This window comes from Eriocheir sinensis, chromosome 8, assembly GCF_024679095.1.
Source record: "Eriocheir sinensis breed Jianghai 21 chromosome 8, ASM2467909v1, whole genome shotgun sequence".
Classification (NCBI taxonomy): Eukaryota; Metazoa; Arthropoda; class Malacostraca; order Decapoda; family Varunidae; genus Eriocheir; species Eriocheir sinensis.
Window position 1 is genome coordinate 21,306,799 of NC_066516.1, and position 27,236 is coordinate 21,334,034.

Consider the following 27,236-nt stretch of genomic DNA (forward strand, 5'->3'; position numbering starts at 1 on the left):
GCCACCGATCCTCCTGCCGCTGCCGCCTCCGAGATAGAAATAAAACAAGACGAGCTGCAGTCTATTTTTTCGCGATGTTTTCTATTACTACCACTACTGCTACTACAATTACTACCACAACTACAACTACTAATCCTTCTTCCTCTTCTTCCTCCTCTTCATTTTCCTCCACTTACTGCTGCTACTACTACTACTATTACCATTACTACTACTACTGCTATTACTGCTACTATTAATAACACTACAAAGAAAATATATACGTGTAATAGCGCCCCTAATAACGTTCAACAGGGGAAAAAATTGCATTATCTTTTTATATCAATGATCTCCCTCATCGTCCCGGCTAATTGAATTGTCTCTCACTGACTTTTTATATAGAGTGTATTGGTTTATGTCTTTTTGTTAACGTTTCTCTCTGTGTCAGTGTGTGTGTGTGTGTGTGTGTGTGTGTGTGTGTGTGTGTGTGTGTGTGTGTGTGTGCATGACCTGAGCGGTGCATGCCCTACAGGTAGCGGGTCACCTGAGGCACCGCTGCTCTCGTCTTCCTCCTCCTCCTCCTCCTCCTCCTCCTCCTCGCTGGTCACACCCGACAAACAGCTCACAGTTAAGCCAATACGACTGGCGAACTGATTCTATTTCCGTGTCCCTTGTTCTCTCTCTCTCTCTCTCTCTCTCTCTCTCTCTCTCTCTCTCTCTCTCTCTCTCTCTCTCTCTCTCTCTCTCTCTCTCTCTCTCTCTCTCTCTCTCTCTCTCTCTCTCTCTCTCTCTCTCTCTCTCTCTCTGTATGTGTGTGTGTGTGTGTGTGTGTGTGTGTGTGTGTGTGTGTTTATCTAAGCCATTTACAGGTACTCAAACTCTCCCATTCACCTGCCGCAACCAATACCTCTTAAAGAATACAAAGAACAAACACACATATACTTTTCTCTCCCTTTCTATCTACCTATACATACACTGAGAGAGACAGGTGTGAATGAGGAGGGAAGGGAAGGGCAGGTGAGAGAAGGGAGGGAAGGGAGAGAGGAGGGAAGGGTAAAACAGGTAGGCATGTAGGGAGGAAAGGTAAAGGAGACGGGGAGAGAGAGAGAGAGGGATGAGGTCGGGTAGGTGGGGGCAGGTAAAGGTAGGTAGGAGTCTATTATGTAATGTGAAAGGGAAATTAAAGGTGAACGGATGCTAAGGAAGGTGAGGTGAGCGGGATGAGAGAAGATAGATGGAGATGAGGGGGTAGGGGACACAGGTAAGCGTGTTAATAGCCGACCTATCATCCTCTCCTAATCATTCAGGCGCAAAATATATGAGACGGTGGTAAGAATTAGCTTGATAAATGGGAGGGTGACCTGGGAGTGAGTATAACAGGAGGTGGAGGAAGAGGAGCAGGAAGAGGAGGAGTAGGTGTAGGAGGGGAATATAGAAAAGGGTAAAGGAGAAAGGAGGAGCAAGGAGGAGAATGATGAGAAAGGAAGAGAAGAAGGAGGAGCACCTGGAAAGAGAAAAATGAGGACTGGAAAGGAGAATTAGGAGGAGGAAGACGAGAAAGGAAAATAAAGTGGGAAAGGATTAAGGGAAGTAGAAATCGAAGAAGAATAAGGAGAATAAAGAGTCGGATGAAAGGAAAAGATTATGAGAAGGAGAAAAAATAAAAAGAAGGAGGAAAACAAAAATAAATATGAAGTAAGAAAAAAGATCAAGAGAAGGAGAAATAGAAGATACAGGAGGAGAAGGGAAAGACGAAAAAAAAAGCAGGGACAGAAGATTAAGAGAATGAAACTTGAAAGAAAAAGAAAAAAGGAAGGTGAGAAGGGAAACGAGAAGGAGGGGGAGGACGAGGAGGAGATGGAGGAGGTGCTGATGCTGGAGAGAACGGAGATGAAGGAGGATGCTGAGGTGGCTAATCGACCCATTGCTGAGAGAAAGGCTGGAAAGATTGAGCTGATAACGAGGAGGAGAGTGGAAGGTGTGACTGAGATTGGAGGAGAGACCGGCAGAGAGATAGAGAGGGGGGGAGAGAGGGAGAGGGAACATAAGCCACAAAGAAAGTTCAAAAGGTAACCACGATGAACGCTTACCTTTACGAGAAGACAAGAAGGATGATGGAGTCAGATGGAGGAAGGTAAAGGGGAAAGGAGCATGTAAACGGAGGTGTGACGGAGGGAGATGAGAAAGAGAGGATGAGAAGGAAAACAAGAAAGATGACAAAGAAAGAGGAAGAAAATAAAGAAAACTGAGAACGACAAACAACGAATCAGATGGAGTAAGGAAAAGAGGAAAGGGATATGTGAACAGACGAAATGGAGGGAGATGAGAAAGAGAGAAAATGAGATGGAAGACAAGAAAGATGACAAAGAAAGAAAAAGACGATTAAGAAAGAGGGAGACAGAGGAAAGAAAGAGACCTGGGACCTGGAGGCGTGATGAGGGGAGATGAGAAAAAGAGAATGGGATGGAGGAAGACGCTCATCAGGCCAGCCCATCAACTCCCTAAAAAGAGGATGATGGTGGAACGTACTGTCTTTTGATCACCACTTCGAGCCCTTTTTTTATGTTGATGGGTTTGTTATAAGCTCAAATATGTATGGCGAGGTGGTATATTGTTTCCTCCTCCTCCTCCTACTACTAATCGTTTTCCTCATTCTACTTTCTTTTCGGGTATTGCTTCTTCATTTTTTTCCTCATTTTGTCTTTGAAATAGTTAAACGTAAGTCTTGTCATTCGATTTTTTTTCTATTTTCCTTCTTTATTATTTTTTTCTTCGTACACTTCTTCGTCTCAAACTTTATTTCTTTTCTGTTTCTTTTCATTTCATCTTTTCTGTAATATCTTCCATGTAACAAAAAGATCATTCCATTTTGTCCTTTTTTTTATCTTATTATTATTTTTTTTCCTCCTCCTCCTCCTCCTCCTCTTCTTCCATTCTCCTCTTTTCTGGCTCTTTTTCCTTTTTTTCTTCCTTATTCTCTCTTCGAAATAATAAAAGGAATATCATCCACAATTCGTTTTATCATTCCCTTCTTGTTCTCCCGTTCCTCCACTTTCCCATCTTCCACTTTCCTCTTCTCTGCCTTTTTTTCCTTCCTTTTTTCCTCATTCTCTATGAAATAACGAAACGTCGACTTTTATTTTCTTATACCATTGTTTTTTTTCTTTTCAATTTCCTCTTCTCGTTTTCTTTCTTTTCCTCTCATCTTCCATTTTTATAATTTGCTACTTCTTTCCCTTCGTTCTTTTCCCTTCATTCTGTCTCTGAAATAATAAAACGAAGATTATATATTTCTTTCCCACTTTCTCTTCTTCTTCTTATGCATTTCTTCTTTTTTTCCTTCATCTCCTTTTTCTTCAGTCTCTTCTTCTTTTCTTCCTTTTCTTTTCTTCCTCGTTTCCTCCTCTTCTTCACTCACCGCTTTTCCGTTTCTTTTACTTCCCTCTACTTCGTCAGACCACTTCACAGTCCTCTTCTTTCTTTTCTCCCGTTTTCTTCCTTGTCACTCTCATTTCCAGATCTCATGCCACTCCGTAACACACAGAAAGCATCAAGACAATTAACCGTGAACCGTGAACCGTGAAATCGCAAAATTGAAGCACTAAGGAAACCATTAGACGACCAACAACCCCATTCATTACGCCAGCAAAATACTTCTCAAATAAGGCCAATCACCCTCCCAGCCCGCCACACACGCAAAAATAAAGAAGTTACCCCCGGGCCCTCTCCTCCTCCCCCCCCCCCCCCGGCTCATGTGTGTGTGTGAAAAGAAAACGGTTCGCGCATAATGAGAATCACTCCCCGGGGTTATACAAGAACACAAATGCGGGGGTTACCTCATCATCTGAAAGCAAGAAAGAAAAAAAGAAAAGAAAAACGAAAAAAAAAAAAAGAATCGTACTGGTTTTCATGTTTTTTTGTTTACTTTTTTTTTCATGCATGTACATATTTTCTTTTTTTTCTTTTTTCATCCCGAGGTTGTCATCGTAACACCTTTCACTGCGCTGCTGACCGTGCCCTAACCTACTTTAAATAACTGAGCCTTCTAAAACGCCTCAACCGATCGTGCAGCTGCTGGTTCTCTTTTTATTCTTCAGTGAGGCGGTAAGTGATGTGCCGCGAGTATAAGGGAACACTGAGGGGCGGGTTTGGGAGTTTCTTTAGGTAGTATGGGTGAGTGATATGCCGCGAGAAAGAGGGACCATTGAGAGGGGTTTTTGGGAGTTTCTTTAGGTAGTATGGGTGAGTGATATGCCGCGAGAAAGAGGGACCATTGAGAGTTTTTTTTCGGGGGTTCTTTTAAGTATTATGGAGTGTCATATGATCCAAAAAAGAGTTAAACTGGAAACCATTGTGGGGAAAAAGAAAAGAACTGTATTGTGTTATTATTTCAAAGAGAGAGAATGTTAAAAAAAAAGAGGGAGGAAAAAGAAGTAAAAGAAACAAAACCCAAAAAAGTAGTGAGCGGAAGAGGAGGAAGAGGAGGAAGTGTAGGAGGTGGAGGAGAAAAAGGAGAATAAGAAAAATGGAAAGGGAAAGAATATATAAAAATCATCTTTGTTTTACTATTGAGGTGCGTTGTGGGTTTCTTTTCCTTAATGCACGAACATCATCATCCGTTCTTTTTTATACGAATAGCGACGGTCCAATAAGGAGGTGGAGGAGGAGGAGAATAAGGAGAATAAGAAAAAGGGAAAGGAAAAGAACATATAAAAATCATCATTGTTTTACTATTGAGGTGCGTTGTGGGTTTCCTTTCCTTAGTGCACGAACATCATCATCCGTTCTTTCTTTTTTTATACGAATAGCGACGGTCCAATAAGGAGGTGGAGGAGGAGGAGAATAAGGAGAATAAGAAAAAGGGAAAGGAAAAGAATATGTAAAAATCATCTTTGTTTTACTATTGAAGTGTGTTGTGGGTTTCCTTTCCTTAGTGCACGAACATCATCATCCGTTCTTTTTTTTTTATTGCACGAATAGCGACGGTCCAATAAGGCTGCAGCGCGTGACTTCCCACTAAGCCATTAACATTTGTATTAGCCGCCGTCAATGCGCCTCTGTTCAATAACCCGTTTAACTTCTTTTGGTTCCTTTCACGTTCTCTTTTGTGCGGCATTTTTTTTTCCCTCCTTTCATTCTCCTTGTGCTCTGTTTTTGTTTTTTTTCGTTAATTTTTCTTCAGTCTCTGTTTAGGTTCCCGTTCTCTCTTGTGGCATGTTTTCTTGGTTCTCCTTCTCTTGTTTGACTTTTTTTCTTCCTTTCTTCTTTTCTTCTATTTTTTTTCTTTCTCGTTTTCTTCAATCCATGTCTAGCTTCACGTGGTCTGTTCCCGTTTTCTCTCTTTTGTGGTAGTTTTTCTTCATTCTCCTTCTCTTGTTTGACTTTTTTTCTTCCTTTCTTCTTTTCTTCTATTTTTTTTCTTTCTCGTTTTCTTCAATCCATGTCTAGCTTCACGTGGTCTGTTCCCGTTTTCTCTCTTTTGTGGTAGTTTTTCTTCATTCTCCTTCTCTTGTTTGACTTTTTTTCTTCCTTTCTTCTTTTCTTCTATTTTTTTTCTTTCTCGTTTTCTTCAATCCATGTCTAGCTTCACGTGGTCTGTTCCCGTTTTCTCTCTTTTGTGGTAGTTTTTCTTCATTCTCCTTCTCTTGTTTTACTTTTTTTCTTCCTCTCCTCCTTTCTTGTGAGCCACTTCTGTTCTTCCTTCTTTTGTTCAATCCTTATTAAATCCTTATTAAATCTTGGTTCTCTTCCCGTTCTCTTTTGTGTGGTATAGTTTCTTCTTTCCGTCCTCTCTCGTGTAACATTTTTTCTTCCTTATTTTCTTCAGTCCTCGTTTAACTTCACTTGGTCCTCCTCCCGTTTTTCTTCGTTTGTAGCATTTTTTTCTTCTTTTCTCCTTCTATGTGATATTTCTTTGTCGCTCAGGTCCGTTAGCTCAGCCATTTCCTCTTCGTGTTTTCTTTTGAGTGTTATGTTTATTTTCTTCCTCTCCTGTGTGGCCGTTTTTCTTCCTTTTGTGTTTAGTGCAATTTATCTTACATTGTTTCTCTTCCCGTTCTCTCCATGGTGGCATTTTTCTTCATTTCCTCCTCTCTCGCGTAGCATGTTTTCTTTCTCGTTTTGCTCCATCCTCGTTTAAAACAACTCTTGGTTAGTCATCCTTATGTTCTCTCTAGTAAGGCATTTTTTTTTACAACAAAGGAAACAACTTAAGGGCACAAAAAAGGAAACAATAATAAAAAAAAAGCCCGCTACTCGCTGCTCCTAAAAAGAATCCAGGGAGGTGGCCGAAAGAGGGGTCAATTTCGGGAGGAGAGGTGTCCTGAATTCATTGTCATATTCATTCATTTTCATGCTGAGGAAAAAAAAAAGTAGGGCGTCTCATTTCGGAAAGCGAGTCGAGGGAAGTTAATTTTTTAGTCCTTTTTATGTTCTCTCTTGTAAGACATCAAAATCACTGTCATATTCATTTACACGAAAAAAAAAGAAATATACTTACGACGTTTTATTCAGGAAATGCATCATGGAAACGTATAAGACTCGCATGGGCAGTGACTCTTTATGTTATTTCTTGTAAGGCATCTGAGATCATTATCATACTCATTTATTTAGTAAAAGAAAAAGAAAAAGAAAAACAGATGGACTTTAGATTCAGGAGAGTGAGTTGACCTCTCTTTCAGTCACTCTTCCCTATACTTTCATGTTTAGGAGCAGTGCTATTTTTTTTTTGTATTTTATTTCCTTATTTTATTTATTTACTTATTTTATTTATTTATTTCCTTTTATTTCTCCTGCTTCCTTTACCGTAAAAGAATTAAGTCGAGGAAATTGTATGACTCGAGTGACCAGCAGCTTCCCAACGACACACAGGATAAAAATAGCAGTGTGTCTCGGGTGAACAGGTGAGGCGGGTCCCCTTCAGGCGGCTCTCCTGACTTATATAAGCGATGGTATGTATGTGTGTGCGTTTGTGCGTATTTAGATCCAGGTGGGCCGAGCGTTTCACTACCTGGGGAAAACAAAGGTCGGGATGTCTTCAGTTTGACGGGTGACTGAGCAAACCTTAGCTCAGGGCAGGGCGCGGCTCCCCCCCTCTTTCCCTTTCGTCTCCCCCTGTCTCTCTCAACCCCCTTCTCCCCCTGGTCCATGCTGCTCCCTATAAACAATTTTGTGGTCCCTTTACCCTCCAGGTGATTCAATTTGCACACGGGCCAAAATAAGCAATCCCTGTGCGCATGTGTGTGTGAGTGTGTGCGTATGTGTGTGATTGTGTGCGTTCATTTACCTGTGTACGCGGCCTTGCCTCGTGGCTGGAGGTAGACGTGTGTTCCTTTCTAATGCGTAACCGAATGAGGATGATCCGTAGACGCACACACACACACACTCTCTCTCTCTCTCTCTCTCTCTCTCTCTCTCTCTCTCTCTCTCTCTCTCTCTCTCTCTCTCTCTCTCTCTCTCTCTCTCTCTCTCTCTCTCTCTCTCTCTCTCTCATTCCACCTCAAAGCCTCGACTATTTTTTCCCCTTTTCCAGCTTCCTTTTTCTTTCCTTCTATCTAATACGTTCTCTTGCTCTCCTTTCTCTTCTTTTGCTTTCAAAGGATTTTTTTTTTCTTTTGCGTATGTCTGTCCATTACCTCCGTGTGTTTTGTCCTTCGTTTCAACACATTTTTCCTCCTCCCTCTTATTAGTTCTTTTCCTCCTCCTCCTCCTCCTCCTCCTCTTCTTTCTCCTTCTCTTTGTGTTCTTTTTTTTCTCCCTCCGCTCATTCCCGGCTCTCTCGGCTCTGTTTTTCTTTCTTTTTTTTTGCGTTTTTTTTCTTCCGTTCGCTCGTGCCCAGACTTCATCATCGCGCTGGTCATTTCCTTTGTGCATTTCTGTCCTCATTAATTTTGTTCTCCTCCCTAATTAGTATTCGCATCAACGTTCGCATGTAGCTGCTGTCGTTCTCACGTTCATATGTTGCTGCCGTTGTTCATTCCTTTCTCTCTCACACACTTTCAATTATTTTCAAAATGCATAATCACTACCTAAGTTTATTTCATTCCTTTTGCACTTTCATACGTTCAGTCTCTGCCTACATTTTCATTCCCTTCTCCCACACTTTCAAAACCTTCCTTCAACTATACCTTCTAAAACCTTCTTAAACCAATACATTCAAAATACAAGCATAATCACTACCTACACAGTTTCATTACCTTCTCCCTTACTTTCAAAACCCTCATTCAACTATACCTTCTAAAACCTTCTGAAACCAATACATTCAAAATACAAGCATAATCACTACCTACACAGTTTCAATCCCTTCTCCCTTACTTTCATGACCTTCCTCTAATTACACCTAAAACCTTAATTCCTAAGCCAATACCTTCAAAATTCATGTATAATCAGTATCAACACATTTTCATTACACTCCTCCATACTTTCATATACCTTCAAAATATATAAATAATTTCTACCTACGATCTCATTCCCTACTCCTTTCTAACCATATCTTCCAGCAATAGTTTCTCCTTTTTCCCTACATCTTTCATTGCTCTTTCCTCCACACTGTCTTACCTTTAAAATGCAAACGTAAACTCTACCTTCATTTTTTCATCCCTTTCTCCAACACTTTCACGCTTCCAGAACGTCCATCATCTGTACCCACAACGGTGACTCTGATACTCCTGCTTAAAGGGTCGGATCACGTGTCGGTATATGCTGTCGCTTCCGCGTTAGAAAAGACGTTGGTGAATTCTTATAGAAATATGTGATTCTTGGCTCTTCGTATGGATCTTTTTATTCCGGTCACAAACGGCAGAGGGGAATGTCTTTTTAGAGTATTGTGTCTGTCTTTTCTCTTTCTTTGACTTCTTTTATGTTTTTTAACTTGTCTACTTTTTTTTTCAGGAAGAGTTGTTCAAAAGGGCACTGCAGAAGGAAAAGTAATAGTAGTAGTAGTAGTAGTACAAGTGTTATCGTCTCGTATCAAGCTGTCTGTTCTCCCCTTCCTCGCTCCGTCTGGTTCCATAAATAGCCACTTCCTGTGTTCCACCTTCCGCTGCCCTCCAACCCTTCCTTCGTTCCTTCCTTCCTTCCTCTGCCTTCTCTTCCTCGTTCCTGAGACAGATGACGCCTTGGCATTACGGTACAGCCAGCCAGGGAGCCAGCCACCAGAACTACACGCCTCTCCCTCCCTCCCTTCTCTCTCCTCTTCTCTCCCTCCCTCTTGGCGACCCTATCATCCCGTTCCTTCTCTCCTCAGGCGGAACCAAGAGCACCTCTAGCCGTGCTTCCCCGGTGGTCAGTGCGCCTCGTCCCAACTGTACCTCGAACTCGCCCCCCTTTCCTCCCTGCTTCCTTCTCTTCGTCTCTCTCTCTCTCTCCCCCTCCTTTCCCTCTCCCTACTCCCCTGTCCTCTCCTCCCCCCTTCTCTCTTATTACGATCTCTCACAGTCTCACCCCCTCTCTCTTCCTTTTTCCATTATCTTTGTTATGGTTTGCCTTTCTTTTTATCCTATCTCCCTTCTCTCCCTTCTCTCTCTCCCTCTCTCTCTCCTCCTCCTCCTTTTGCCCTTTTCCTCCTCCTCCTCCTCCTTTTTTATGCATATCTGGAGCGAGACTACAGGACATTGCTTCTGCTGTCGATCCTGTCACGGAGGGAGCGAAGGAAGGCACAGTGTATTTGATTCATGCGGGCACCAACGACGTTCAAACCACTCGAACCAACGACCATCTGTCAAAGGACCGACAAGTCATTCGATCTGCATTCTCTAGAAAGGCGAAGGGTGCGAGGTGACTTGATAGAGGTTTATAAATGGATGAAGGGCTTTAATAAGGGGGATATTATTAAGGTTCTGATCGTAAGTGTACCGGGCAGGACACGTAGTAATGGGTTTAAACTGGATAAATTCTGATTCAACAGGGACATAGGCAAAAATTGGTTTACTAATAGAGTGGTAGCTGAGTGGAATAGGCTTGGCAATCATGTTGTGAGTGCCGATACGATAGTCACATTAAAAAATAGATTAGAAAAATGCATGACCAACGACATTAGGCGGGGTTAGGTTCACAGGAGCTTAGGTTCACAAGAGGAGCTACCGGGCTCTTGCAGACTCCTTACGTTCTTATGTTCTTATGTTCTTCCTTTCTTTCCTCTTGGGCCGATATCCCGTTTTCTATTCGCGTGTCTCCTCTTCCGTGCGTGAGGGGAGGCTGCGAGACAGTTTGTATTTTTATCATCATTTTTTTTCTTTCATTTTTTTTCCACACCTTTTTCCTCCGCGTCACAGGTAGTCACAGGTAGATGGGTAGACACGGCCCGTTATTAGGTATGTGTTAGTTATGTCCATGCTATTACACACTCCTCTATCGCTGAGACACTTTCCATAGCTTATTCCTATTGATCCCTAAAACATTTATCTCGTCACCTGTGGATGCTTATAATTGTCAGCCCTTTAATGGTGTACCGGCGGGTGTTATGCTCATGCTCTTAAACACCTTTCATTTATATAGTCTCTCTGCCGCTTTGACATGGGCGTTTCCTGTCCTTTAATATCTCCTGTGACACGTGTAGAAGCCCTTGTATGTCCTCACCTCCCTCTTTACCTGTCTGTTAAGTGTCTTCTGCGACGATATGGAAGCGGCGTGCGTAGAATGAGAAATGCGATGGTATGAATGAAAAGTGTAGAAGAGGAGAGTAGTAATGGATGCAAGGTGAAGGGACGAACTGTTGAATGAGAAACGGGTGATGATAAGGAAGAAGAGTGGTAGGGTGTGGGAATGAAGGATAAATGTGGTACGGACTAGGAAAGGTGAAGGTGGAGATTGAAGAATGAATGAAAAAGGTGGAGGGGGAGAATGATAATGGATGCCAGACGAGGAGACAAACTGATGAATAAAAAATGAATAGTGATAAGGGAGAAGAAGGTGTGCGAAGGAGGAGACGAGTGTGTTATGGACTTTGGAAGGTGAAGGTGACGGTGAAAAATGAGGAATGAAAAAATGGAGGACGAGACAAACGGATGAATGAGAAATGGATGCTGGGAAAGATAACGAGATGATGAATGCTATACAAAGGGATAAAGACAGGGGAAGGTAAAGGTTAGGAAGAATGGGGATAGATGGATAAAAGGGGCGAGGATAAGGTAATTGAATTTAGATGATTATATGAGCAGATGGATGATAATTTAATGCCTGACAAATGGAAGAGGAGGAGAAGGGGTGATGGAAGCAGGACGAAGCAGAAAAAAAAAGGCGAAGAGTAAGAAAAGGGAGAGGAGGAAAGAGCAATGAGTGAGAGCGAAGAGACGAGAAGGAAAGCGTATGAAAAATGAATTACGAGAGAAGAATAAAAATGTTGCAGGAATAAAGAATGAGAGGAAGTGAAATGATGAATGCAGAAGGAGGATAAGGAAGGAAAAGGATGATGGAAGAAGAGTATAGTCAAGCGGATGAAGGATTGAGAGACTGGAACTTATTATCACACTTTCACTTAATTCTTCATAAAAAAAAAAATAATAATAATAATAATAATACGGTTTCATAATCTCTTCCTTCATTTTCCATTCCTTTCTCCCACACTTTCATAAACCTTTAAAATGTAAATGTAATCGCTACCTACACATTCTTCATTCCTTTCACCCATCACTAACTTCACATCGACATCTTCTAACCCCTATTACAAGCACTGAAGTCTAAATAAGTGTTGTCCTTCACTCCTATCCTTCATTTCCATCACTAACTTCACATCGACATCTTCTAAGCCTTATTATTGGCACTGCAATCTATATAAGTCTTCTCCTTCACTCCTATCCCTTATTCCTTAACACGCAGTAACATTTTCTCCCCTTTTTTTCGCTGCATATCTTGTGTGTTTTTTTTTTTTTTTATCATATTTCACGTTATTTTACTTCCCTTCCGAGCGAATTCCTCTCTTGTTTCCATCTTCAGCTTCTCAACACTTTTCTTTTGCTTCCTCTCAACGTCTACGAATGTCTTTCCTTGTTCCTTTTTTCTTGCTCTGTTTTATTCGTTTGTATTTCTTTCCTGTTTCTCCGCCTCCTTCACACCATCTTCCCTTCTTCCTCCTCCTTTTATGATATTAGTTTTTTTTCCACTTCTATTTCTTCCTGGCACTGTTTCTTTTCATAACTATTCTTTCCTTGCTTCCGAGCGATTGTCTTTTCTTGTTTCATATTCCTCGCTCCGTTTATCTCTTTTCAATTTATTTCCTGTTTCTCCGCCTGCTTCACACCACCATCCTCCTTCTTCCTTCTCCTCCTCCTTTTCTTTTTTCTTATTCCGTTTCTTTCTTTTTTTACTTCTTTCCTGCTTCTCCGCCTGCTTCACAACACCATCCTTCCTTCCTCTTCCTCCTCCTCCTTTTCCTTTTATAATATTACCGTTTTTCTTTCCCACCTTCCTCCTCCTCCTCCTTCCTCGCACTGTTTCTTCTCACAGTTCTTCCTTTTCAGCTTCCTCTCCACGTACGATTGTCTCTCCTTGTTCGTTTTCTTGTTTCATCTCTTTCGTTTCTATTTCTTTTCTCTTTCTCCGCCTTCTTCACAGCACCATCCCTTCCTCCCTTCTCCTCCTCCTCCTATCTTTTTCTCTTACGATATTACAGTTTTTTTTTCCTCTCCTCCTTCTCCTTCCTCGCACTGTTTCTCCGCGGGTTTTCTGTGGCATCAAGACTGCATTGCGTCGGGGGATTTTCACTACACGACTCTATTTTTTTTGTGCGTGTGTGTTTGTTTCATCGGCTTATCCGCGGCGGCCTGAACAAAAGCTTCGGCCGGTGGCGCAAGAACACAAAAGGACACGCAACACACGGCCTTTGAAGATCACACACACACACACACACACACACCTTGCTCGCGGTAATCATAGTTCTCAAGACTCCCTCCTCTCCTTCTTGCGCCTCTTCTCCTCCCCGCCCTTCTCTTCTGCCCCTTTCTTATTTCCTTTATTTTTTACCCTCTTTCTCTCTCTCTCTCTCTCTCTCTCTCTCTCTCTCTCTCTCTCTCTCTCTCTCTCTCTCTCTCTCTCTCTCTCTCTCTCTCTCTCTCTCTCTCTCTCTCTCTCTCTTGTCAAAATCTCTTTCCTTTGTTTATTTTGAGGAGGACGCGTTAGGACAGTCACCTTTGCCTCCTCCTCCTACTCCTACTACTCCTCCTCCTCCTCCCGCAACTCATCACTCCCTCCCCTCCGTCCTCACAAAGGCATTCACGGGGTAGATTAGTCTTCACCAGCCACCCCCTCCCCATCTTCAGGTACTCTCTCCCCCATGTTATCATTACGCCCCGGGAAGCTGTTGACCCTCTCCAGGAGCCTTGTCAGGGCATTTTGGGGCTCCTCATTGTCCTCCTCCTCCTCCTCCTCCTCTTCTTTTCTTTTCTCTTTTTTATCTTCCTCTGGGTTCATACAGTGATGGCTATATATTTTTCCTTCACTTCTCCTCCTTTTTTTCCTCTTTCCCTTTTCTCCCTTCCTTTTCCTTCCTTTCCCTCCTCCTTTTTCTCCTCTTTCCCTTTTCTCCCTTCCTTTTCCTTCCTTTTCCTCCTCCTTTTTTTCCTCTTTCCCTTTTCTCCCTTCCTTTTCCTTACTTTTTCTCCTCCATTTACTCCTCTTTCCCTTTTCTCCCTCCATTTTCCTTACTTTTCCTCCTCCCTTTTCTCCTCTTTCCCTTTTCTCCCTTCCTTTTCCTTACTTTTCCTCCTCCTTTTTCTCCTCTTTCCCTTTTCTCCCTTCCTTTTCCTTCCTTTTCCTCCTCCTTTTTCTCCTCTTTCCTTTTTCTCCCCTCCTTTTCCTTACTTTTCCTCCTCCCTTTTCTCCTCTTTTCCTTTTCTCCCTTCCTTTTCCTTCCTTTTCCTCCTCCTTTTTCTCCTCTTTCCCTTTTCTCCCCTCCTTTTCCTTACTTTCTTCTCTCTGCAGGTCGTTGTCAGGTGAATCCTCTTTATTATCCTACTCCTTTTTCGCCCCTTCTTCACTCTCTTTTATTTTCCTCTTTATTCCCTTTTTCCCCCTTTACTTCTTCCTTTTTCTCCGTCACCGCATCACACACAAACTATGGACTACTCAATCTTCTTCCCCTTCTCTCCCTCTCCTCCCCTACTTTCCCCTACCTGCCCCTTCTTTCACCTTTCCGCTTCGTCGTAAGTGAGGGGTGAACGTTTGCATGGAGGCGCGGGCGTTGCATGGGCCGGGTGAGGCGTTAGGCAGGAAGGGTAAAAAGCTCTCACGCTCACACGACGCTTCCGGCAGCTATAACGTTTCGGCGCTAATGAGCTCAATGGCATTCTTAACCTCGGAGAATCAACACCAATGAGCTTATGTTACGTCTGCTTGGTGTGTGTGTTTGGGGTGAGGGTGGAGCGGGGGAAGGTAGGGTATGAGGGCTAAACCTATACAGTCCCTTCTACCTTTGCGCTATTCTCCATCCTGCAAATTCTTCCTACGCCGCAATTAGGAAGGGGAATAGTGTGTGTGTGTGTGTGTGTGTGTGTGTGTGTGTGTGTGTGTGTGTGTGTGTGTGTGTGTGTGTGAAGGATGGAACTACCTACTCTCTTTTCTTCCTCTTTTCTATCCCTTCTCCACCCTTTAAACCCTACCTACTGTTCTTTCTTCTCTCTTCGCGTCCTCCTCCACCATCCAATTCCTTCCTATACGACGCAACGAGAAGGGAAATAATGTGTGTGCGGGAGGGGACTATACCTACTCTCTTTTCTTCCTCCTCTGCGCCCTCTTCCACCCTGTAAACCTACCCTCTCTTCTTCCTCCTTCTCGTTCTTCTCCACACTCCAAACCCTTTCTACGCCTACCCAGAAAGGAAAATAAACTGTGTGTGCTGGAGGAGACTATACCAATGCACCTTCCTTCCTCCTCCTCGCTCTCCTCCAGCCAACAATCCCTTCCTACGCCGCGCCGGGAAATGTAAAATAATGGACCAAGACAAACGCAAATGCTATCGACTTTAAGGAGAGGCAGAGCAACGACCGACCCGCTAAATATTGCAACACCGCCAGAACACACTCGGGGCGGGCCTTCCTTCGCTTCCCTTCGCTCGCTGGCTGCCTTCCGGTGAACGACCCGCAAACCACCCCAGGCCTCGAGGTTCCTGGACACCCTAGGCAGGAGGCGCCGAAGGGAGGAAGAGCGAGTGGGAGAGATGAGAAGATACGGAAGACTTGAGGATCGTAAAGAGTAAAAGGAGGAGATAAAGTGATGAAGTAGTTGTAGTAGAAGGAAAAGAAGAAGAGGGAGAAGAAGAAGAAGAAGAAGAAGAAGAAGAAGAAGAAGAAGAAGAAGAAGAAGAAGAAGAAGAAGAAGAAGAAGAAGAAGAAGAAGAAGAAGAAGAAGAAGAAGAAGAAGAAGAAGAAGAAGAAGAAAAAAAAGAAGAGAAATAAAGAGAAAGAGAGAGGAAGAGAGAGACAGAGAGACAGAGACAGACAGACAGAGACAAGAGAGAGAGAGAGAGAGAGAGAGAGAGAGAGAGAGAGAGAGAGAGAGAGAGAGAGAGAGAATACCGCTCATAATAAGAAAAAAAAGAGGAAGAAAGGAAGAAAAAATAAGGCAAAAATAGAGGAGAAAGAAGCAAAATAATTAAAGGGTCTGCAGGGATGGTCATCAATACCCCCCCAAAAAATCAACAGGTATCCGTCAGGTGCATACAGGTAAGGGTGGGAGGGGGGGGGGGGGGTCGATCTGTTTAAGGGGAGGGATACGGGGGGGGGGGTCATAACACCACTATTTTCTATTCTTGTTTTGATGTGGAAGAGAGAAAAAAAAAGTGAAGTAAGAAGGCCACGCCACGCCCAGATGTTGTTGTAGTAGTAGTAGTAGTAGTAGTAGTAGTAGTAGTAGTAGTAGTAGTGGTGGTGGTGGCAGTAGTAGTGGTGGTGGTTGTAGTAGTTGTAGTAGTTCTTGTAGTAGCAGTAGTAGTAGTAGTAGTAGTAGTAGTGGAGAAGGAGGAAGAAAAAAAAGGAAGAGGAGCAAGAACAGGAGGAGGGAATGGCGCAAGAACCCATCTGGAAGTAAACAAACAACAGAACAACAACAAAAACAACGGCCGGACACCTGTGGATGGCCGCGGCGCCCTCACCTGAAAACATCCCAATGCCCTCTACCGGCCCTCGCATCCTTCACTTCTCCCTCCTCCCCCTCTTCCTCCTCTCCCTTCTTCTTCCTCCTCCTCTTTTTCTGTCTCTGGGCCCCGGACGGAGGGTACAGGTGAAGGTGTGGCTTTTCTCATTAACCTGTGACGCTCATTCCCGCCCCTCACGACCACCTCCGTGCAAGCAGAGGCCACACCTGCACCTCGCCACTTGGAGGAAGGAGGAGGAGAAGGAGGAGGATGAGGAGGAGGAGCTATCGGCCATCCTGCTCCTGCTCTCACCTCGTCTTCTATTTATCCTGCTGTCTCTCTATCCTCCCTTTGTCCCTCTCTCTTTATTTTTTTCTCCTTTCTCAGACCTCATCATAACATCAGCTTCCACTCCGCCCTACCTCTATCCTTAATTTCACTGTCTGTCCCTCCTCTTCTCCTTCTTTATACCCCTCTAGTACTCCCAGGCTGTAATCTCCTCTACCTCCACTCTCTATCTCACTGCCTCTCCCTCTTTCCTTTCCTCCCTCATCCAACAGCTTCCACCTTGCGCTACCTCCACCCACAATCTCACAGCCTCTCCCTCTTTCCTTTCCTCCCTCATCCAACTGCTTCCACTCTGCTCTACCTCCACCCTTTATCTCACTGCCTCTCCCTCTTTCCTTTCCTCCCTCATCCAACTGCTTCCACCTTGCGCTACCTCCACCCTCTATCTCTCTGTCTCTCCCTCCTTTTCACCCTCTTCCAATAGCTTCCACTCTGCTCTACCTCCACCTTTCATATCACTGTCTCTCCCTTTTCTTTTTCCCTCACAAACTTCCCCGATGCTAGTTTCCACTCTGTCCTGTATCTCATTCCGTGTCTAAACTCTATAACTCCCTCCTTTTACCCTTCAAACTTCCCCATCATAATAACAATCAGCACCGTCACCACCATTGCTACATTCCTCCTCTTCCTCTTCCACCTCCTCTCCATTCCTCTATCACCCACACCCTTCCTTCACCTCCACCCTCCCTCATCACAAAGGCCCTTCACCCCACATCATGGATTCCTACACCCCCGACCTGCACCTCAAACAGCAGCCTCATCTCATCTTCGTCAAGTTGAGGAAACCGTAAGTACCACGTTGAAATTTACGTATAAAATAAACTATACACGGAACACTCACCCCTGACGCTCTTCCTGATGAGGTGGGGGGGGGATCGGGGTGCAGAGGTAAAGGTTATAACGCCCTTTAATTTGGAGTTCGCATCCCCGCAAGAAGCTGCCAGTGACTTCGAGGGCCGGATCTGTAACAAGAAAAAACGTCATAATTTACTTCGATGTCTTGACCTCATCAGCATGGCGTGACCTCCTCCTCCTCCTCCTCCTCTGTTTCCACCGCTCCTTGATTCTTTCTTCTCCTTCACCCTCCTCTTCCTCCTCCTCCTCCTCCTCCTCCTCCTCCTCTTCCACCTGTATGACCCGAACGCCACCCTCCACTGCTCCTCCTCCTCCTCCTCTTCCTCATTTGCTCCCTCTTTCCTCTTCCTTCAGTACTCCTCCATCTCTCCTCCTTTCAGATTCTCCTCACATCCTCAACCACTGACAACACGCTCATCCTCTCCATTCCTCACTACTCTCCACCTCCTCCACCTCCTCATCCACCTCTAAAACCTCCTCCTCCTCCTCCTCCTCCACCTCCTCATCCACCTCTAAAACCTCCTCCTCCTCCTTTCCTCATAATCCTTTTCTTTCTACTAATATTTTTGTTCCATCTCATCACCCTTTTTACCCTTATTTGCCTCCTATTATCGTTATTACTCCTATTATTATTATTACTATCATTGTTGTTATTATTATTATTATTACCTCTAGTACCCACAAGAGAAGACGAAATAGCGTTTTGACATAATCGGCTTCCGTTGTTTATTTATTTATTCAAGATCTCTTTTTCTTTTTCAGCCTCGCTCTTTCACATGCGCGCAAGCAGACTTACTTTACAATATTCATGATTTTTTTTCGTCTCTTTGTGTGTAAATCGGCTTTTCCAGCGTTGTGTGCTTTTAAAATCCATAAATGAGTAGGCGCAATTTTGCATCATCATTCTTTCATAATAAAAAAAAAAAATACGCGTGCACACATACCCCCAATCACACGCGCACACACACACACACACACACACACACACACACACACACACACACACACACACACACACACACACACACACACACACACACACACAGAAAACAAACGAAGCTCTTCTCACCTAAAACTTTCTGGAGTTAAAAATCGTTTTGTCCTCTTTTGACTTTCCTCCTCCAGGCGAAGTAAGGGAAGGAGGAGGAGGAGGAGGAGGAGGAGGAGGAGGAGGAGGAATAAAAGAAAAAGGTGGACTAGAAGGATTAAGAGGAGGAAGAGGAAGATTCGTGGTGGAAAAAGACTACTGGAGGAGGAAGAGGAGGAGGAGGAGGAGGAGGAGGAATAAAAGAAAAAGGTGGATTAGAAGGATTAAGAGGAGGAAGAGGAAGATTCGTGGTGGAAAAAGACTACTGGAGGAGGAAGAGGAGACCTGGTACGGAAGGCCTGATGGTGGAGGAGGAGGAGGAGGAGGAGGAGGAGAAGGAGGAGGAAGAGGAGGCCCGGACACAGCAACGAGGGCTTATGGACACTAACCATTGTCCTTGGAGGCTCGCTTCTTCCATCTCAAGGTGAAAGAGAGGGAGAGGGAGAGAAGGGGAGGGAGAGAGGGCGAGGAAGGGGAAGGCATGGAGGGACAGGGTCGGCGCGGGAGGGGCAGGAAGGGCGTAACAGGGGCATGGAGGGCGAGGGAGAGGCAAGGAGGATGGAGGAGTGGCAAGGGAGGAAGAGGAGGAGGAAGGGAAGAGAGACAAGGAGAATAACAGAGGAGCAAAAAGGAGAGGAGAAAGAAGCAGAGGAAGAGGAGGAGGAGAGTGAGGAGTTCAAGGAGGAGGAAGAGGAGGAGGACATACATTGGAAGAATGTGGAGGGAGAGAGAGAGAGAGAGTGAGGAGAATGCGAAGGAGGGTCAAAAGACGGATCGTGGAGGGAGGGATAAAAAGAGGAGGAGGAGGAGAAAGAAGAGGAGGAAGAGAAGAAACAACAAGGAGGAGGAGATTAGGGCGTGAGAGAACATGGAGGATGAGAATGGAGAGGAGACAAGGGGTAAGGAAGAGGAGGTGGAGGTGACGAGGGGAGGAAGGGCGGAAGGGAAGGGAAGGGGAAGAAGGGGAAGGGGGGGGGAAGGGAGAGCATCAGTCAGTGTGAGGGTGAACGCTCTCCCTTCAGGTCCTTGCCCACCGCCGAGCACAACCAAGGGAGAATGCGAGGAGGAGGAGGAAGAGAAGGAGGAGGTGAGCTGATCTGGCCTTGTAATGATCTTCCTGCCCACAGAAGACAGATGACCTGGTGATGACATACCTTTTAACACCACCATCACCACCACCACGGTCACCATTCAGCCAGTCAGTCACCACAAGCCCAGTCATTACAACCGTCACGTCAGTCATCACTCACTCACCCACTCCCACTTGCTTCATCACACGAAAGAAGAGTAAGGAAGAGGGAAGAGATAATTGAAAAGGAGGTAATAAGGAGATGATTGAAGGAGGAATTGTGATAAAAAAAATGTATATGATATGTTTTTACCTCTCCACGCAATGAATGAATGAATGGATAAATGAGTAAATAAAAAAATATCACTTATTCACGGGTAGATGATGAATGAATTAAGTCCCATCCCGACGCATCGCTCACCTGTGATTAACTCTTTCTCTTCCTACCTGTGTGAGTGATGACTTTCAATTTCCACCACCTTTCATTTCTCTTTCTAATTACAAAGACACATCTACCTGAATAACTTACTCACCTCTCTCTCTCTCTCTCTCTCTCTCTCTCTCTCTCTCTCTCTCTCTCTCTCTCTCTCTCTCTCTCTCTCTCTCTCTCTCTCTCTCTCTCACGAGGTCATCCATCCCTACTCGCTTTCATGATTCGCCCTGCCTCCACCGCCTGACCAGAAGAGAGAAGAGAAGAGAAGAGAAGAGACGAGAAGAAAAGAGAAGAGAACAGAAGAGAACAGAAGATGAGGGAGTCAAAGTTATAAAAGAAATCTGACAACGCGGGATACAGAAAAACAACAACATCTAATTCAACACATTTAAAACATTTACAACTGCAACATTTAAGAAGAAGCAAAACAATAATAATAATAATAATGTCAAAGGCAATGGAGGAAATACAATGTGATCATAAGTATGTTACATGTAAAAAAAAAAAAATAATAATAATGATGCAAATGTGTATGCAACGAACATAAGAAATTATACTACTACTAATAATAATGATAACACAGAGTAATAATAATAATAATAATAATAATAATAATAATAATAATAATAATAATAATAATAATCATAATCTGAAATTGAAACTCGGGTGATAAAAACTTTTCATTACTTCACCAAACAGTAAATAATTAACTTCAGCAACCAAATACTTTCATATCCACGCAATTACTGACTCACCAACCGACTGGGAGTGATTTATACATCCATCACGCCGTAAACGAGTTAGCAGGATTGTAAAAAAAACACTCATGATTTCACTTAATTAGCTTCAGTCACCCAATACCTTCATTAACACAGATAATTGCTGACTACTGACCCTGGGTGAGTGACATTTCCCCTTCCACCCACCCTCTTCCACCCTCCACCTCTCCTCCACCTCTTCTCCACTATCCTGCTCTATCCTCATCCTTCTTTCTCCACCCTCCAAATCCTCCTTCCTTTTCCTACCTCTCCAGCTCATCCACCTCCACCTGCCCACCCTCCTTTCTCCACCCCCCTCTTACCCATTCCCACTTCTCCACCCACCCCCCTTTCACCCATCTACCTGCCCATCTCCAACCACTCATCTACCCCCACCTCCTCCTTCACTCACTCATCCTTCAGCGCTAGGAAGAGGAGACCAATGAACGTGCGCGGGGGCAGTGGACGCCTGGTGAACGGGGATGAACTGAACGGCAGCGGAGGGAGTCCTTGGAGCCGGGCGTTCACCTCCGACTACCTCTCGCTCTCTGGAGGCGACACTGTGAACGATGCCGCCCTTGCCTCTTTTTCTTCTTCTTCTTCTTCTTTTCGTTTTTCGTTTTCCTTTTCCTCACCTTCTGCCCTGTCCCCTATTCCCCTAATTTTGACAGGTAATAGTTTCCAGGTATGTATATTAGGGGGGAGGGGGGAGTAAGAAGAAGGGAAGAGGAGGGGAAGGGAAGAGGAGGAGGGGAAGGGAAGAGGAGGGGAAGGGAAGAGGAGAAGGGGAGGAAAGAGAAGGTGTGAAAAGAGGAAAGGGTTGTTTAGATTACATTTTCTCCTCTTCAGTTCATAACCATCATGTTTTGTTTTTTTTCTCTCTTTCAACGAATAAATGTTTGTGGAAAAAAATATATAATGGAATGTGACAGGCAATCAAGTGGTGGCCTTCGCTTCCTTTCGATGACTCTTATGTTTCGTCACTTTAAACAGTCAATTACTAAATCAAATCTATAAATGATAAAAAAAAAACATGAATATTAATCCCCCAAAATGACGGTGAATAAATAAAGAGAGGGAAAAGGGTAAATCTTGTCTGGGCTGTTGTTACTTATTTGTTATTTATTTGGTGAGGCTCAAGTTAATTAAGTAGATGTAAAGAATTATTGAGCTAAAAGAATATATGAATAAATAAACGTATAGGAAAAGATATAATGAGAGAGAGAGAGAGAGAGAGAGAGAGAGAGAGAGAGAAAGGTAATGACACAGGTGAACTACTCCTCTCCTCTTCCTCCCTCAGGTGCGTGGCTTTCGGTTCCTCTCACCTGGATGAACCTTAATTACCTCCCTTAACATCTCTCTCTCTCTTTCTCCCTCTCTCTCTCTCCCTTTCTCTCAATCTATTTATCTATCTGTCTATCTTACACACACACACACACACACACACACACACACACACACACACACACACACACACACGCACGCACACACAGCCTCCCTCCTGTCATCTCCTGCCAAGTGTCTCGCCTCGGTCCATTGTTCCCGTTGTCTATGTGTCGGCCTCGTAGTTTCCCCTGTGGCCTTATTCCATTACTTGGCGTGCTTTTTCTCTCTCTCTCTCTCTCTCTCTCTCTCTCTCTCTCTCTCTCTCTCTCTCTCTCTCTCTCTCTCTCTCTCTCTCTCTCTCTCTCTCTCTCTCTCTCTCTCTCTCTCTCGTTTTTCTCTCGTTTTTTGTTTCCTATTGCCGTCACGTGTTTCTTAAGGAGAGATTCTTGCAGGGTTTACGAGTGCAACAACAACAACAACAACAACAACACTAACACTAACAACAACAACAACAACAAAAGCAACAAGACATAACTACTTCAAAGTGGTACCAAATGCTGTTGCTACTACTGTCATTATTACTACTGCTATATATTCTACAACTACTACTGCTCTCAATACTATCACAATCACTACTACCACTGTTCCTAAACTCTGGGTCATCACTCAAGTCAAGGTCCGTTTGAATGGATATGGAAATACAACAACAACAATAATAATAAGGATGATTTAGTTACATCGTCGTCAGTGAGTCCGAGTTTGTTTGATTTAAATAAGGAATACGAAAATCCGGTGACGGCGAGGAAGTCAAGTGGTGGGAATCGGTGGAATGACGTGTTTCCGGCGATTCTTTGGGAAGTGTTTAATTTCACTCTACAAATGAGCCGACCGGCGGTATAAGGCAACACTTTAAAAAAAAAAAAAAACTTACTGTACAGACCAACATATTTTACGCTCATGTGAGTTATCAATTTATTGCTCTTATTGGGTGTTGAAAGTTTGTCCTTTTCTATACTGAAATACACACACATGGCCCCCCCTCCCCCACACCCACACCCATACCCACACCCACAAGCTAAGTGTGGGTTCGAACTTGCTTGTTTTGAGTGGTTCTTTCAGCGTTGATCAAGTAATAATATGCAAAGCGACGGAAAACAAATTATCCTGATTCCTGCCGTAATTTTAGATGATACGCCCTGCTAATCTATACAAACTCGGAGGGTCGTGCGCTGCCAATGTCAACAAACTGATCAAGGAGTCAAGGCCAGGCTGAGGCAGTTCTGATTTATGTCCAACCTTTAAATCCTTTCCCAAAATACCTCACATATCCGGACAAGTTTGCACGTGATTTCAGAGGAGGCGGAGCGTGATGTGCGTGTGATTGAGGGTGTTGTGCCGCCCCGAGACGTGCTGGCGAGGCCGTGGCCTGATGAACCTGAGGCAGCGTCGTATTGGGCAGAGGCCGCTATTTTGATGCCTGCGGGATGCTCGGGCAGCGACCCCGCGCCTCAAGGGCAGCAACCCCAGCGTCGAGCCGTGACCTCAGAAGTGATATTCCGGGGCAGTGACTCTCAGCAGACTGGTGGAGTGGCCCTGGATAGTGGATCTTGATCAGAAGCTGGACTCAGATAAGCACACGACTATTGCAGCTATTGCAACAATTACAACTCTTGCAGCTGTGGCCGCTCCCAGGAGCAGTGACCTGCCTCGCCACAGTGACCTCCCCGGTGTGCCGCGGCGACCATTACAACAGTGACCGTCTGATGGGACGGTGAGTTATGAGAGGGACAATGCCTAACAGGCTGTGGTGCTGCAGAGCAGAGCTGACCTCTGAACCTCCTCATCAGGGGTGCTGACCTATAGCTGGGACGCTGCCTCCCTCCGCGGGGGGTGCAAGACAGAATGAGTGGGGTGTCCAGGAAAGCCTCCCCGCAGACGCCCCCGCCGGGAGGGGCACCGTGCTCGCGGCGGAGGCACGTACTGGCGAGCTGCGCCCCAGCGAGCGACATTGACCTTCCCCGGGTCAGCGCCCTCCCTGCTGCCGTCCTGCCGCGGCGGCCACCACCATCATCCCCGCCATCATTACAGCTTCTATCCACCATCATTACCACTATTAGCATTACCACTTTCACACACCACCACCACCACCACCACCACCGCCATCATCATCACAAGCACACATCGCCAGCATCACCCTTATCCTCGCCATCACCACAGTTAACCCTTCCTTTGTATCCGCACCCAACATCATGACCACCATTGCTACCATTTCTAACCCTACCATCACCATTACCAGAAGCAACCCCACTATAATACAAGCAACACTCTAAGGATTAACACCACTACAATCAAACACTACTACCACGACTATCACCTCCGATACCAGCACTACCACAACAAGCATCACCCCCACCAGCACCACCACAATCAATATCATGCCGTCAACACCAAAATAAATATCATCACCCCCACTCCTTCAGTAGCAGAGACGCGACATACCCCATCACCACCACCACCACCACCTCCACCTCGAACATTGCTTACCAATAAAACATCACCAATTATGATCACCACCACCACCACCACCACCACCCAATCACACAATGCTCTCTCCCACGGCATCACCACTCCCACGCACGCATAATCATAGACAAACAGATGTACAGAATGAGTCAAAAAGAGCTAATACAAACACAAAGGCTTAAATCAGACACCCACACACACCCACACACACACACCCACACACACACCCACACACACACACACACAGTTAGTTTATTGACCACGAAAAATACGCTAAAACACCACAAACATATTTTTTTTTCCTTTGTTGTGTATAGTCCATAAAACACACACACACACACACACACACACACACACACACACACACACATACTAGGAACCCCTCCACACACTTCTTTTTTCTCTTTCTCTTTCAATTCCACGCAATTTTAAAACATCGCTTTGCGCATGATTTTGATAACAAGAACACACACTTTCTTTCTTTCTTTCTTTCTTTCTTTCCTTTTCTCTTTCTTTCTTTCTTTCTTTATATTATAATTATGCGTTGTTCTGTCAAGTCTATTTGCATATACACAATCATTTCTCACAATTCGAGGGGGGGGAAGGGGGGTCGTGGAGGAGAGAGAGAGAGAGAGAGAGAGAGAGAGAGAGAGAGAGAGAGAAAAAAAAACAACAACGATGAAATACAAAAGAGGAGAAGGAGGACGAGGAGTGGGAGGAGGAGGAGGAAGAAGAAGAGGAGGAGGAGGAGGAGGAGGAGGAGGAGAAAGGGAAGGGGGACATAAGGACGAGGAAAGGGGAAGGGGAGGATTGGAGAGTTGAGGAGGAACGCGAGGGAGGAGAGGGAAGGGGGGAGAAGGGGAGGAAGGTGGGGGTGGGGGGGGGGTCGGTGTATTTTTGCTGTGAGGGGGCAAAGACTTCCCTGCAGCCCGCTGTGGACGACCTACACCTTGCGACACCCGTGCAAGTAAGAGACTCGTCCACCTGCAGCCTCTACCACCTATTTTCTGCTACCACCACCACCACTACCATCATCATCACCCTTCTTTACCACCTGTATATTTACCTGGACTATTCTTAACCTTATTTCCATGTGATGATTTTGCTCTCCCATCTGTAGACCCAACCACCTATCTTATACAACTATCAGACACACACACCTCTCCCTCCCTCCATCCACTCTCTCCCAGCCCTTCCACATGCATGACTCTCACCTCCAACCAGCTGCTTCCACGCAATTCCACCTGTAGCCTTCACCCCAACTCCTGTCCTTTCACCTTTTACGTAGAACCGCCATCAACACCACCTTTCTTTATCAGCTGTATATTCACCTGGGCTACTCTCAACCCTATCTTCACCTGATGATTTTACTCTCCCACCCACAGCTTCCCTAACCCATCTTCTGTCATCACCACCATCGCCACCTTAATTACCTGTGAAGTTACCTGGACCAATCTTCACCCTCCTCGCCTACCTAACACTTCCGCCTCTTTTTTTTTCCCTTCCTTCTTACCTGTAGCCTCCACCACTTTATCTTCTTCGACTTCCACTCCCACCACCATCATCCTCACCTTTCTTTATCACCTGTAAAGTACCTGGGCCATCTTCATCTTACCTTTCTTACTCAATATTTTCACCTGCTGGCTTTAATATTCTACCTACAACCTGCATCAACTATCATCTTCCCACCATCACCATCCCCACCTTTCCTTATCACCTGTAACGTACCTGGACCATCTTCATCCTATCTTTTTTAGTCAATACTTCCACCTGTTGGCTTTAATATTCTACCTACAACCTGCATCAACTATCATCTTCCCACCATCAAGATCCCCACCTTTCTTCATCACCTGTAAAGTACCTGGGCCATCTTCATCTTACCTTTCTTACCCAATATTTTCACCTGTTGGTTTTAATTTCCAACCTGCAGCTTCCATCCTCTACCTTTTATCCATACCATTATCACCTTTCTTTATTGCCTGTATAGTACCTGAACCACTCTTTACCTTATCTTCCTACCTGTCAACCTAACTCTCCCACCAGCAGCCTCCACCACCTATCTTCCTTTACCTCTACCGCTCCCACAATCATCTTCCTTTATTACCTGTGAAATACCACCTGGATCCCTCTTCACCTTCCCTCTCTACACTTTTACCACACAATCTTCCACCTTCTTCTACTTTTTTTTTACTTGCATCTTCCACTTTTCCTCCTCCTCCTCCACCTCCACTACCATCCTCCATCTTTATCACCAGTAGAGTAGCTGTAAATAAAAACTCGCCCTCCCTCCATCCACTCTCTCCCAGCCCTTCCACATGCATGACTCTCACCTCCAACCAGCTACTTCCACGCAATTCCACCTGCAGCCTTCACCCCAACTCCTGTCCTTTCACCTTTTACGTGGAACCGCCGCCTTCATCACCCCCCCCCACCTCCCTCGTCCTTCCACCTGTTGCCTCTTCCACCTGTTGAGTCCTCCCCCCCTGCCCACACACCTACCGTATCTCCACCACTAGTATTACGGTCACCGCTCGTTCTCTCCCTCGCCAAAAGGACACCTGTATACATAAATGCCATCTTGATTATCGTAATTTATCGATACACAAAAAAGTTCTCCTCGAAACCAACTAGTCCGGAACGTCTAAATGGTAAAGAGGAGTTATGAATTTAAGGTCATGAGTAAATAAATTCAGCTTGATGTTAATTAGTGGATGATTTTTTTTTTTTTAGGAGGTTAGATGAAGTGGTAATACATGGGGAGAGGGATTTTCTGGGGGCTAAATTTGTGGTTATGTGTG

At 44.7% G+C, this 27,236-nt stretch overlaps 1 long non-coding RNA gene across 3 annotated transcripts in view; it reads right to left on the reverse strand.

Moving 5' to 3' along the window:
• LOC126995674 (uncharacterized) overlaps window positions 1–27,236 on the reverse strand; it is a 279,072-nt gene that overhangs the window by 223,394 nt on the left and 28,442 nt on the right. For all 3 annotated transcript variants that reach the window (XR_007750641.1, XR_007750637.1, XR_007750638.1), the window contains exon 2: window positions 17,229–17,349. This is a non-coding gene — a long non-coding RNA (uncharacterized LOC126995674). The remainder of the gene's footprint in view (window positions 1–17,228; window positions 17,350–27,236) is intronic.